Source organism: Dunckerocampus dactyliophorus, chromosome 7 (assembly GCF_027744805.1).
Source record: "Dunckerocampus dactyliophorus isolate RoL2022-P2 chromosome 7, RoL_Ddac_1.1, whole genome shotgun sequence".
Taxonomy (NCBI): Eukaryota; Metazoa; Chordata; class Actinopteri; order Syngnathiformes; family Syngnathidae; genus Dunckerocampus; species Dunckerocampus dactyliophorus.
The window spans coordinates 28481596-28496135 of record NC_072825.1 but is presented as its reverse complement, the minus strand read 5'-3'; the positions used below and the strand labels follow the sequence as shown (position 1 = coordinate 28496135).

General features: G+C 41.9%; 1 long non-coding RNA gene across 1 annotated transcript in view; it reads left to right on the top strand.

Moving 5' to 3' along the window:
* LOC129185584 (uncharacterized) overlaps positions 1-14540 on the top strand; it is a 230586-nt gene that overhangs the window by 2870 nt on the left and 213176 nt on the right. Inside the window, exon 3 of the long non-coding RNA XR_008572096.1 lies at positions 191-253. This is a non-coding gene — a long non-coding RNA (uncharacterized LOC129185584). The remainder of the gene's footprint in view (positions 1-190; positions 254-14540) is intronic.

Sequence of the window (14540 nt, the reverse complement as noted above, 5' to 3'; positions counted from 1 at the left end):
TATCTTGACAGGCCTGGGGAGCACAAACCTGGTTTCGGGACATCTAATTCTTCTTAATCAGCTGAGTGCTGCCCCCCAGCTGCTTGCCTTGCCTGACTTTTTAATGAAAAATGTCAGAAATCTACAAATGTCTTTGTGTAAAGCAGTTTTTTTAATCAAAACAGCTATTTCATTTCCCCTTCTACTGTAGATGCTGTCAACGTGTGTTTATCCAAGGCAAGGTGGAAGAGCTGAGGACAAAACACCATTAAAGGTAGGCTTGGGGCCAAGCGCTCATCACCTTTGATATCGCCCCTTCCGATCATTGTGGAGCAGAATTTACCAAGAGTTGGATTGTTCATCCAGTAATAGGGAACTGGAGCTGGGTTTAGACTGTTGTCAGACAGGTTTGTTTTTAGTGATGAATGTTGTGTTGGCGCCGCACGGTGGTCTACTGGTTAGCACATTGGCCAATACAGGAACAGCCTGGAGATTGGGAAGACCTGGGTTTGATTCTCCCCTGGGCATTTCTGTGTGGAGTTTGCATGTTCTCATTTGTGCGCGTTTTCTCCGGGCACTCCGGCTTCCTCCCACATTCCCAAAAACATGCAGGTGAGGTTAATTGGCGACTCTAAATTGCCCATAGGTATGAATGTGAGTGTGAATGGCTGTTTGTCTTTATGTGCCCTGCGATTGCTGGCGACCAGTCGAGTGTGTACCCCGCCTCTCGCCCAAACAGCATACCCGCAACCCGAGTGAGGATAAGCGGCGTAGAAGATGAATGGATGTTGTGTTGGGTTCATATAAATGATCAATAAAAAATAAAATATAGTAAATACAAATCAGTTTTTGTTTATAACTTCAACTTAAACGCAATGATCATTTCATTTGTCATACTAAGTACACCAAAGGTCACAGATGCCATATGTACAGTTTGTAGGATTTAATGTGCATCATGGTTCCATAGAGGGCCACATCCAGAAATTGGCTTTTAAACCTTTTTTTTTTTTTAAATCAGGGGTTTTGAAAGTGTGGTGTATGTCTTCCTTGAAATGTTCGGGCGCAGCCCAGAGGCATTGGAAAGCTTGTAGTGAGCGCAACACTATGTTGCATGGACAACTGTAGTTGCGGCGAAAGCCCACAAGATGGCGACAAAGCCCGGGAGATGACTGGGGAAACAAGTATGTCGTCATCCCAGCCATTTCATTTCATTTAATTTCCCAGCCGTTTCAGAGTTCATTTTAGATTATTTTGACTGATTTTTCAAATCACAAAGAATATTGTGTTCTATGGCTATATAAACATGGAACCTACCAAAAGAAAGATCAGACTCTTGTCTTTCATCAGAACAAAAAGTTTGTTTCTACCTTTTTCATGAGTAATCAGCAATAGAAAAAGAGAAAAACAGCTTTTTGTAAAAAGATATATTTGAAGCATAACTTTCACTTTGATACACATTTTTTGGTTATGTGACAGCTCAAATATCTTAACTGCACCAGAACATAAACAACACAAAAAAGGGTTGTTTACATCAAAATATAACACCATGGTCGTTTGTGTGTGCATGTGCATGCGTTAAAATTTCCCTACAATGCCTTCTGCGCGCTACACTCCTCCATGCTCTGACTTTTTCCTTGCTGTCAGGTGCGTTAATACATGGAAAAGATCCATGCCGAGCGCTTATCAAATGCACTTCTGCCACCTTGTGTCCGTTTATATGACTTACAACTGCATGAAATGTGACCTGGACACAAAATTTTATTTAATTGATTTTGGTTTTGAAATCATCTTTTGTCCTCCTAATTTCCATGACATTACCTTGCATTGCTCTTCACAAGGCTCCCTTGCTGCACTACTGTGTGTGTATGCTTGCAGCCCTGCCTGCCCCCACAAACGTTAACTGAGATTGCTTCTCCAAAGGTAAGGTAGAGAAACCATCTCTAAACTTCTACGTGATACAACAACACCACCTTCTTGCACATACAATGCCGTCCTTTCATCCCTTCTTAAAAGACTCACTCTTTAGTCTCTAAGAAAAAAACAAGGCATACAGTAGCCATCTTGTTTGCAGAATGGGGTGAATGTGGATTGGTGCAGCTGGGATGTATTGTTGGGCAGTTACAGGCAAAATGAGAAAAAGTAACTCATTCGGCCTGAGCAGGTGTTTAAGCACTTTTTAGGAGGTTTGGTGCATCTGTGGTTCACTGCTGACTGAAATTGGACTGAAAATCATTTTAAAGCAATAAAATTTACATTTGGCCACTGCAAACGAACAGAACATAAAATAGTAATTAGTCATACAAAGGACACCAAATATCACAGATGCCTAATCATACGGTACCTACAATAATTAGTATTCATTTCCACTCAGTGGTTTTCAAAGTGAGGTGCATCTCCCCTTTAATTCTCTGGCGTCGCACAGAGATTGGGAGGTATTGAAAAGGTTGAAATGAGCAGAATACATTACATTAAAACTGTAGCTACACAGAAAGACCAAAAGATGGCGACAAAGCCCAGCAAAGTGAAAAACTACCCCACTTCGTGTGAATGGCTGTGTAGTTATAAGCAAAGTGAGAAAAAGTAACTCATTCGGCCTGAGCAGGTGTTTAAGCACTTTTTAGGTGGTTTGGTGCATATGTGGTTCATTGTTGGGCAGTTTTGGCCTATGTTCTTAAACGCACTCTATTCGGTCTGAAACACGTTTTTAAACAATAACTGTTAGATTTAGTTACTGCAAGCCAGCAGAAGGTGCTATACCCTCAAATCTCATGTATGTGGTGTAGCTTCTTACCCCCTGCAATGTGGTTTGGTGCTGCTGAGATGTATTGTTGGGCAGTTCTGGCCTATGTTCATAAATGCACTCTATTGTGTCTGAAAGGAGTTTTTAAGCAATCACTGTTAGATTTAGTCACTGCAAGCCAGCAGAAAGTGCTATACCCTCACATCTCATGTATGTGGTGTAGCTTCTTACCCCCTGCATGGGCAATGTTGTTTGGTGCTGCTGGGATGTATTGTTGGGTAGTTACAGGCAAAATGAAAAAAGTAATTCATTCGGCCTCAGCAGGTGTTTAAATCAGTTTTTAGGTGGGTTGGTGCATATGTGGTTCATTGTTGGGCAGTTCTGGCCTATGTTCATAAATGCACTCTATTGTGTCTGAAATAAGTTTTTAAGCAATCACTGTTAGATTTAGTCACTGCAAGCCAGCAGAAAGTGCTATACCCTCAAATCTTATGTATGTGGTGTAGCTTCTTACCCCCTGCATGGGCAATGTGGTTTGGTGCTGCTGGGGCAGTTACAAGCAAAATGAAAAAAGTAATTCATTCGGCCTCAGCAGGCGTTAAAAACACTTTTTAGGTGGGTTGGTGCATATATCGTTCACTGTTGGGCAGTTCTGGCCTATGTTCATAAATGCACTCTATTGTGTCTGAAAGGAGTTTTTAAGCAATCACTGTTAGATTTAGTCACTGCAAGCCAGCAGAAAGTGCTATACCCTCAAATCTTATGTATGTGGTGTAGCTTCTTACCCCCTGCATGGGCAATGTGGTTTGGTGCTGCTGAGATGTATTGTTGGGTAGTTACAGGCAAAATGAAAAAAGTAATTCATTCGGCCTCAGCAGGTGTTTAAAGCACTTTTTAGGTGGGTTGGTGCATATATGGTTCATTGTTGGGCACTTCTGGCCTATGTTCATAAATGCACTCTATTGTGTCTGAAAGGAGTTTTTAAGCAATCACTGTTAGATTTAGTCACTGCAAGCCAGCAGAAAGTGCTATACCCTCACATCTCATGTATGTGGTGTAGCTTCTTACCCCCTGCATGGGCAATGTGGTTTGGTGCTGCTGAGATGTATTGTTGGGTAGTTACAGGCAAAATGAAAAAAGTAATTCATTCGGCCTCAGCAGGTGTTTAAAGCACATTTTAGGTGGGTTGGTGCATATGTGGTTCATTGTTGGGCAGTTCTGGCCTATGTTCATAAATGTACTCTATTGTGTCTGAAAGGAGTTTTTAAGCAATCACTGTTAGATTTAGTCACTGCAAGCCAGCAGAAAGGGCTATACCCTCAAATCCCATGTATGTGGTGTAGCTTCTTACCCCCTGCATGGGCAATGTGGCTTGGTGCTGCTGAGATGTATTGTTGGGCAGTTACAGGCAAAATGAAAAAAGTAATTCATTCGGCCTCAGCAGGTGTTTAAAGCACTTTTTAGGTGGGTTGGTGCATATGTGGTTCATTGTTGGGCAGTTCTGGCCTATGTTCATAAATGCACTCTATTGTGTCTGAAAGGAGTTTTTAAGCAATCACTGTTAGATTTAGTCACTGCAAGCCAGCAGAAAGGGCTATACTTTCAAATCTCATGTATGTGGTGTAGCTTCTTACACCCTGCATGGGCAATGTTGTTTGGTGCTGCTGAGATGTATTGTTGGGCAGTTACAGGCAAAATGAAAAAAGTAATTCATTCGGCCTCAGCAGGTGCATAAAGCACTTTTTAGGTTGTTTGGTGCATATATGGTTCATTGTTGGGCACTTCTGGCCTATGTTCATAAATGCACTCTATTGTGTCTGAAAGGAGTTTTTAAGCAATCACTGTTAGATTTAGTCACTGCAAGCCAGCAGAAAGTGCTATACCCTCACATCTCATGTATGTGGTGTAGCTTCTTACCCCCTGCATGGGCAATGTGGTTTGGTGCTGCTGAGATGTATTGTTGGGCAGTTCTGGCCTATGTTCATAAATGCACTCTATTGTGTCTGAAAGGAGTTTTTAAGCAATCACTGTTAGATTTAGTCACTGCAAGCCAGCAGAAAGTGCTATACCCTCAAATCTCATGTATGTGGTGTAGCTTCTTACCCCCTGCATGGGCAATGTGGTTTGGTGCTGCTGAGATGTATTGTTGGGCAGTTCTGGCCTATGTTCATAAATGCACTCTATTGTTTCTGAAAGGAGTTTTTAAGCAATCACTGTTAGATTTAGTCACTGCAAGCCAGCAGAAAGTGCTATACCCTCAAATCTCATGTATGTGGTGTAGCTTCTTACCCCCTGCATGGGCAAATGTGGTTTGGTGCTGCTGGGATGTATTGTTGGGTAGTTACAGGCAAAATGAAAAAAGTAATTCATTCGGCCTCAGCAGGTGTTTGAAGCACTTTTTAGGTAGTTTGGTGCATATATTGTTCATTGTTGGGCAGTTCTGGCCTATGTTCATAAATGCACTCTATTGTGTCTGAAAGGAGTTTTTAAGCAATCACTGTTAGATTTAGTCACTGCAAGCCAGCAGAAAGGGCTATACCCTCAAATCTCATGTATGTGGTGTAGCTACTTACCCCCTGCATGGGCAATGTGGTTTGGTGCTGCTGAGATGTATTGTTGGGCAGTTACAGGCAAAATGAAAAAAGTAATTCATTCGGCCTCAGCAGGTGTATAAAGCACTTTTTACGTTGTTTGGTGCATATATGGTTCATTGTTGGGCACTTCTGGCCTATGTTCATAAATGCACTCTATTCTGTCTGAAAGGAGTTTTTAAGCAATCACTGTTAGATTTAGTCACTGCAAGCCAGCAGAAAGTGCTATACCCTCACATCTCATGTATGTGGTGTAGCTACTTACCCCCTGCATGGGCAATGTGGTTTGGTGCTGCTGAGATGTATTGTTGGGTAGTTACAGGCAAAATGAAAAAAGTAATTCATTCGGCCTCAGCAGGTGTATAAAGCACTTTTTAGGTTGTTTGGTGCATATATGGTTCATTGTTGGGCACTTCTGGCCTATGTTCATAAAGCACTCTATTCTGTCTGAAAGGAGTTTTTAAGCAAGCACTGTTAGATTTAGTCACTGCAAGCCAGCAGAAAGTGCTATAGCCTCACATCTCATGTATGTGGTGTAGCTTCTTACCCCCTGCATGGGCAATGTTGTTTGGTGCTGCTGGGATGTATTGTTGGGTAGTTACAGGCAAAATGAAAAAAGTAATTCATTCGGCCTCAGCAGGTGTTTAAAGTACGTCTTAGGTGGGTTGGTGCATATGTGGTTCATTGTTGGGCAGTTCTGGCCTATGTTCATAAATGCACTCTATTGTGTCTGAAAGGAGTTTTTAAGCAATCACTGTTAGATTTAGTCACTGCAAGCCAGCAGAAAGTGCTATACCCTCACATCTCATGTATGTGGTGTAGCTTTTTACCCCCTGCATGGGCAATGTTGTTTGGTGCTGCTGAGATGTATTGTTGGGCAGTTACAGGCAAAATGAAAAAAGTAATTCATTCGGCCTCAGCAGGTGTTTAAAGCACGTTTTAGGTGGTTTGGTGCATATATGGTTCATTGTTGGGCAGTTCTGGCCTATGTTGATAAATGCACTCTATTGTTTCTGAAAGGAGTTTTTAAGCAATCACTGTTAGATTTAGTCACTGCAAGCCAGCAGAAAGTGCTATACCCTCAAATCTCATGTATGTGGTGTAGCTTCTTACCCCCTGCATGGGCAATGTGGTTTGGTGCTGCTGGGATGTATTGTTGGGTAGTTACAGGCAAAATGAAAAAAGTAATTCATTCGGCCTCAGCAGGTGTTTAAAGCACTTTTTAGGTAGTTTGGTGCATATATGGTTCATTGTTGGGCAGTTCTGGCCTATGTTCATAAATGCACTCTATTGTGTCTGAAAGGAGTTTTTAAGCAATCACTGTTAGATTTAGTCACTGCAAGCCAGCAGAAAGTGCTATACCCTCAAATCTCATGTATGTGGTGTAGCTTCTTACCCCCTGCATGGGCAATGTGGTTTGGTGCTGCTGGGATGTATTGTTGGGTAGTTACAGGCAAAATGAAAAAAGTAATTCATTCGGCCTCAGCAGGTGTTTAAAGCACTTTTTAGGTAGTTTGGTGCATATATGGTTCATTGTTGGGCAGTTCTGGCCTATGTTCATAAATGCACTCTATTGTGTCTGAAAGGAGTTTTTAAGCAATCACTGTTAGATTTAGTCACTGCAAGCCAGCAGAAAGGGCTATACCCTCAAATCTCATGTATGTGGTGTAGCTTCTTACCCCCTGCATGGGCAATGTGTTTGGTGCTGCTGAGATGTATTGTTGGGCAGTTACAGGCAAAATGAAAAAAGTAATTCATTCGGCCTCAGCAGGTGTATAAAGCACTTTTTAGGTTGTTTGGTGCATATATGGTTCATTGTTGGGCACTTCTGGCCTATGTTCATAAAGCACTCTATTCTGTCTGAAAGGAGTTTTTAAGCAAGCACTGTTAGATTTAGTCACTGCAAGCCAGCAGAAAGTGCTATACCCTCACATCTCATGTATGTGGTGTAGCTTCTTACCCCCTGCATGGGCAATGTTGTTTGGTGCTGCTGGGATGTATTGTTGGTTAGTTACAGGCAAAATGAAAAAAGTAATTCATTCGGCCTCAGCAGGTGTTTAAAGCACTTTTTAGGTGGGTTGGTGCATATGTGGTTCATTGTTGGGCAGTTCTGGCCTATTTTCATAAATGCACTCTATTGTGTCTGAAAGGAGTTTTTAAGCAATCACTGTTAGATTTAGTCACTGCAAGCCAGCAGAAAGTGCTATACCCTCAAATCTTATGTATGTGGTGTAGCTTCTTACCCCCTGCATGGGCAATGTTGTTTGGTGCTGCTGGGATGTATTGTTGGGTAGTTACAGGCAAAATGAAAAAAGTAATTCATTCGGCCTCAGCAGGTGTTTAAAGCACTTTTTAGGTGGGTTGGTGCATATGTGGTTCATTGTTGGGCAGTTCTGGCCTATGTTCATAAATGTACTCTATTGTGTCTGAAAGGATTTTTTAAGCAATCACTGTTAGATTTAGTCACTGCAAGCCAGCAGAAAGTGCTATACCCTCAAATCTCATGTATGTGGTGTAGCTTCTTACCCCCTGCATGGGCAATGTGGTTTGGTGCTGCTGGGATGTATTGTTGGGTAGTTACAGGCAAAATGAAAAAAGTAATTCATTCGGCCTCAGCAGGTGTTTAAAGCACATTTTAGGTAGTTTGGTGCATATATGGTTCATTGTTGGGCAGTTCTGGCCTATGTTCATAAATGCACTCTATTGTGTCTGAAAGGAGTTTTTAAGCAATCACTGTTAGATTTAGTCACTGCAAGCCAGCAGAAAGTGCTATACCCTCAAATCTCATGTATGTGGTGTAGCTTTTTACCCCCTGCATGGGCAATGTGGTTTGGTGCTGCTGGGATGTATTGTTGGGTAGTTACAGGCAAAATGAAAAAAGTAATTCATTCGGCCTCAGCAGGTGTTTAAAGCACTTTTTAGGTAGTTTGGTGCATATATGGTTCATTGTTGGGCAGTTCTGGCCTATGTTGATAAATGCACTCTATTGTTTCTGAAAGGAGTTTTTAAGCAATCACTGTTAGATTTAGTCACTGCAAGCCAGCAGAAAGTGCTATACCCTCAAATCTCATGTATGTGGTGTAGCTTCTTACCCCCTGCATGAGCAATGTGGTTTGGTGCTGCTGGGATGTATTGTTGGGTAGTTACAGGCAAAATGAAAAAAGTAATTCATTCGGCCTCAGCAGGTGTTTAAAGCACTTTTTAGGTAGTTTGGTGCATATATGGTTCATTGTTGGGCAGTTCTGGCCTATGTTCATAAATGCACTCTATTGTGTCTGAAAGGAGTTTTTAAGCAATCACTGTTAGATTTAGTCACTGCAAGCCAGCAGAAAGTGCTATACCCTCAAATCTCATGTATGTGGTGTAGCTTCTTACCCCCTGCATGGGCAATGTGGTTTGGTGCTGCTGGGATGTATTGTTGGGTAGTTACAGGCAAAATGAAAAAAGTAATTCATTCGGCCTCAGCAGGTGTTTAAAGCACTTTTTAGGTAGTTTGGTGCATATATGGTTCATTGTTGGGCAGTTCTGGCCTATGTTCATAAATGCACTCTATTGTGTCTGAAAGGAGTTTTTAAGCAATCACTGTTAGATTTAGTCACTGCAAGCCAGCAGAAAGGGCTATACCCTCAAATCTCATGTATGTGGTGTAGCTTCTTACCCCCTGCATGGGCAATGTGTTTGGTGCTGCTGAGATGTATTGTTGGGCAGTTACAGGCAAAATGAAAAAAGTAATTCATTCGGCCTCAGCAGGTGTATAAAGCACTTTTTAGGTTGTTTGGTGCATATATGGTTCATTGTTGGGCACTTCTGGCCTATGTTCATAAAGCACTCTATTCTGTCTGAAAGGAGTTTTTAAGCAAGCACTGTTAGATTTAGTCACTGCAAGCCAGCAGAAAGTGCTATACCCTCACATCTCATGTATGTGGTGTAGCTTCTTACCCCCTGCATGGGCAATGTTGTTTGGTGCTGCTGGGATGTATTGTTGGGTAGTTACAGGCAAAATGAAAAAAGTAATTCATTCGGCCTCAGCAGGTGTTTAAAGTACGTCTTAGGTGGGTTGGTGCATATGTGGTTCATTGTTGGGCAGTTCTGGCCTATGTTCATAAATGCACTCTATTGTGTCTGAAAGGAGTTTTTAAGCAATCACTGTTAGATTTAGTCACTGCAAGCCAGCAGAAAGTGCTATACCCTCACATCTCATGTATGTGGTGTAGCTTTTTACCCCCTGCATGGGCAATGTTGTTTGGTGCTGCTGAGATGTATTGTTGGGCAGTTACAGGCAAAATGAAAAAAGTAATTCATTCGGCCTCAGCAGGTGTTTAAAGCACTTTTTAGGTGGGTTGGTGCATATGTGGTTCATTGTTGGGCAGTTCTGGCCTATGTTCATAAATGTACTCTATTGTGTCTGAAAGGAGTTTTTAAGCAATCACTGTTAGATTTAGTCACTGCAAGCCAGCAGAAAGTGCTATACCCTCAAATCTCATGTATGTGGTGTAGCTTCTTACCCCCTGCATGGGCAATGTGGTTTGGTGCTGCTGAGATGTATTGTTGGGTAGTTACAGGCAAAATGAAAAAAGTAATTCATTCGGCCTCAGCAGGTGTTTAAAGCACATTTTAGGTAGTTTGGTGCATATATGGTTCATTGTTGGGCAGTTCTGGCCTATGTTGATAAATGCACTCTATTGTGTCTGAAAGGAGTTTTTAAGCAATCACTGTTAGATTTAGTCACTGCAAGCCAGCAGAAAGTGCTATACCCTCAAATCTCATATATGTGGTGTAGCTTCTTACCCCCTGCATGGGCAATGTGGTTTGGTGCTGCTGGGATGTATTGTTGGGTAGTTACAGGCAAAATGAAAAAAGTAATTCATTCGGCCTCAGCAGGTGTTTAAAGCACTTTTTAGGTAGTTTGGTGCATATATGGTTCATTGTTGGGCAGTTCTGGCCTATGTTCATAAATGCACTCTATTGTGTCTGAAAGGAGTTTTTAAGTAATCACTGTTAGATTTAGTCACTGCAAGCCAGCAGAAAGTGCTATACCCTCAAATCTCATGTATGTGGTGTAGCTTCTTACCCCCTGCATGGGCAATGTGGTTTGGTGCTGCTGGGATGTATTGTTGGGTAGTTACAGGAAAAATGAAAAAAGTAATTCATTCGGCCTCAGCAGGTGTTTAAAGCACTTTTTAGGTGGGTTGGTGCATATGTGGTTCATTGTTGGGCAGTTCTGGCCTATGTTGATAAATGCACTCTATTGTTTCTGAAAGGAGTTTTTAAGCAATCACTGTTAGATTTAGTCACTGCAAGCCAGCAGAAAGTGCTATACCCTCAAATCTCATGTATGTGGTGTAGCTTCTTACCCCCTGCATGGGCAATGTGGTTTGGTGCTGCTGGGATGTATTGTTGGGTAGTTACAGGCAAAATGAAAAAAGTAATTCATTCGGCCTCAGCAGGTGTTTAAAGCACTTTTTAGGTAGTTTGGTGCATATATGGTTCATTGTTGGGCAGTTCTGGCCTATGTTCATAAATGCACTCTATTGTGTCTGAAAGGAGTTTTTAAGCAATCACTGTTAGATTTAGTCACTGCAAGCCAGCAGAAAGTGCTATACCCTCAAATCTCATGTATGTGGTGTAGCTTCTTACCCCCTGCATGGGCAATGTGGTTTGGTGCTGCTGGGATGTATTGTTGGGTAGTTACAGGCAAAATGAAAAAAGTAATTCATTCGGCCTCAGCAGGTGTTTAAAGCACTTTTTAGGTAGTTTGGTGCATATATGGTTCATTGTTGGGCAGTTCTGGCCTATGTTCATAAATGCACTCTATTGTGTCTGAAAGGAGTTTTTAAGCAATCACTGTTAGATTTAGTCACTGCAAGCCAGCAGAAAGGGCTATACCCTCAAATCTCATGTATGTGGTGTAGCTTCTTACCCCCTGCATGGGCAATGTGTTTGGTGCTGCTGAGATGTATTGTTGGGCAGTTACAGGCAAAATGAAAAAAGTAATTCATTCGGCCTCAGCAGGTGTATAAAGCACTTTTTAGGTTGTTTGGTGCATATATGGTTCATTGTTGGGCACTTCTGGCCTATGTTCATAAAGCACTCTATTCTGTCTGAAAGGAGTTTTTAAGCAAGCACTGTTAGATTTAGTCACTGCAAGCCAGCAGAAAGTGCTATACCCTCACATCTCATGTATGTGGTGTAGCTTCTTACCCCCTGCATGGGCAATGTTGTTTGGTGCTGCTGGGATGTCATGTTGGGTAGTTACAGGCAAAATGAAAAAAGTAATTCATTCGGCCTCAGCAGGTGTTTAAAGCACTTTTTAGGTGGGTTGGTGCATATGTGGTTCATTGTTGGGCAGTTCTGGCCTATGTTCATAAATGTACTCTATTGTGTCTGAAAGGATTTTTTAAGCAATCACTGTTAGATTTAGTCACTGCAAGCCAGCAGAAAGTGCTATACCCTCAAATCTCATGTATGTGGTGTAGCTTCTTACCCCCTGCATGGGCAATGTGGTTTGGTGCTGCTGGGATGTATTGTTGGGTAGTTACAGGCAAAATGAAAAAAGTAATTCATTCGGCCTCAGCAGGTGTTTAAAGCACATTTTAGGTAGTTTGGTGCATATATGGTTCATTGTTGGGCAGTTCTGGCCTATGTTGATAAATGCACTCTATTGTTTCTGAAAGGAGTTTTTAAGCAATCACTGTTAGATTTAGTCACTGCAAGCCAGCAGAAAGTGCTATACCCTCAAATCTCATGTATGTGGTGTAGCTTCTTACCCCCTGCATGGGCAATGTGGTTTGGTGCTGCTGGGATGTATTGTTGGGTAGTTACAGGCAAAATGAAAAAAGTAATTCATTCGGCCTCAGCAGGTGTTTAAAGCACTTTTTAGGTAGTTTGGTGCATATATGGTTCATTGTTGGGCAGTTCTGGCCTATGTTCATAAATGCACTCTATTGTGTCTGAAAGGAGTTTTTAAGCAATCACTGTTAGATTTAGTCACTGCAAGCCAGCAGAAAGTGCTATACCCTCAAATCTCATGTATGTGGTGTAGCTTCTTACCCCCTGCATGGGCAATGTGGTTTGGTGCTGCTGGGATGTATTGTTGGGTAGTTACAGGCAAAATGAAAAAAGTAATTCATTCGGCCTCAGCAGGTGTTTAAAGCACTTTTTAGGTAGTTTGGTGCATATATGGTTCATTGTTGGGCAGTTCTGGCCTATGTTCATAAATGCACTCTATTGTGTCTGAAAGGAGTTTTTAAGCAATCACTGTTAGATTTAGTCACTGCAAGCCAGCAGAAAGGGCTATACCCTCAAATCTCATGTATGTGGTGTAGCTTCTTACCCCCTGCATGGGCAATGTGTTTGGTGCTGCTGAGATGTATTGTTGGGCAGTTACAGGCAAAATGAAAAAAGTAATTCATTCGGCCTCAGCAGGTGTATAAAGCACTTTTTAGGTTGTTTGGTGCATATATGGTTCATTGTTGGGCACTTCTGGCCTATGTTCATAAAGCACTCTATTCTGTCTGAAAGGAAATTTTAAGCAAGCACTGTTAGATTTAGTCACTGCAAGCCAGCAGAAAGTGCTATACCCTCACATCTCATGTATGTGGTGTAGCTTCTTACCCCCTGCATGGGCAATGTTGTTTGGTGCTGCTGGGATGTATTGTTGGGTAGTTACAGGCAAAATGAAAAAAGTAATTCATTCGGCCTCAGCAGGTGTTTAAAGTACGTCTTAGGTGGGTTGGTGCATATGTGGTTCATTGTTGGGCAGTTCTGGCCTATGTTCATAAATGTACTCTATTGTGTCTGAAAGGAGTTTTTAAGCAATCACTGTTAGATTTAGTCACTGCAAGCCAGCAGAAAGTGCTATACCCTCAAATCTCATGTATGTGGTGTAGCTTCTTACCCCCTGCATGGGCGTGGTTTGGTGCTGCTGAGATGTATTGTTGGGTAGTTACAGGCAAAATGAAAAAAGTAATTCATTCGGCCTCAGCAGGTGTTTAAAGCACTTTTTAGGTGGGTTGGTGCATATGTGGTTCATTGTTGGGCAGTTCTGGCCTATGTTCATAAATGCACTCTATTGTGTCTGAAAGGAGTTTTTAAGCAATCACTGTTAGATTTAGTCACTGCAAACCAGCAGAAAGTGCTATACCCTCAAATCTCATGTATGTGGTGTAGCTTCTTACCCCCTGCATGGGCAATGTGGTTTGGTGCTGCTGGGATGTATTGTTGGGTAGTTACAGGCAAAATGAAAAAAGTAATTCATTCGGCCTCAGCAGGTGTTTAAAGCACTTTTTAGGTAGTTTGGTGCATATATGGTTCATTGTTGGGCAGTTCTGGCCTATGTTCATAAATGCACTCTATTGTGTCTGAAAGGAGTTTTTAAGCAATCACTGTTAGATTTAGTCACTGCAAGCCAGCAGAAAGGGCTATACCCTCAAATCTCATGTATGTGGTGTAGCTTCTTACCCCCTGCATGGGCAATGTGTTTGGTGCTGCTGAGATGTATTGTTGGGCAGTTACAGGCAAAATGAAAAAAGTAATTCATTCGGCCTCAGCAGGTGTATAAAGCACTTTTTAGGTTGTTTGGTGCATATATGGTTCATTGTTGGGCACTTCTGGCCTATGTTCATAAAGCACTCTATTCTGTCTGAAAGGAGTTTTTAAGCAAGCACTGTTAGATTTAGTCACTGCAAGCCAGCAGAAAGTGCTATACCCTCACATCTCATGTATGTGGTGTAGCTTCTTACCCCCTGCATGGGCAATGTTGTTTGGTGCTGCTGGGATGTATTGTTGGGTAGTTACAGGCAAAATGAAAAAAGTAATTCATTCGGCCTCAGCAGGTGTTTAAAGTACGTCTTAGGTGGGTTGGTGCATATGTGGTTCATTGTTGGGCAGTTCTGGCCTATGTTCATAAATGCACTCTATTGTGTCTGAAAGGAGTTTTTAAGCAATCACTGTTAGATTTAGTCACTGCAAGCCAGCAGAAAGTGCTATACCCTCACATCTCATGTATGTGGTGTAGCTTTTTACCCCCTGCATGGGCAATGTTGTTTGGTGCTGCTGAGATGTATTGTTGGGCAGTTAGAGGCAAAATGAAAAAAGTAATTCATTCGGCCTCAGCAGGTGTTTAAAGCACTTTTTAGGTGGGTTGGTGCATATGTGGTTCATTGTTGGGCAGTTCTGGCCTATGTTCATAAATGCACTCTATTGTGTCTGAAAGGAGTTTTTAAGCAATC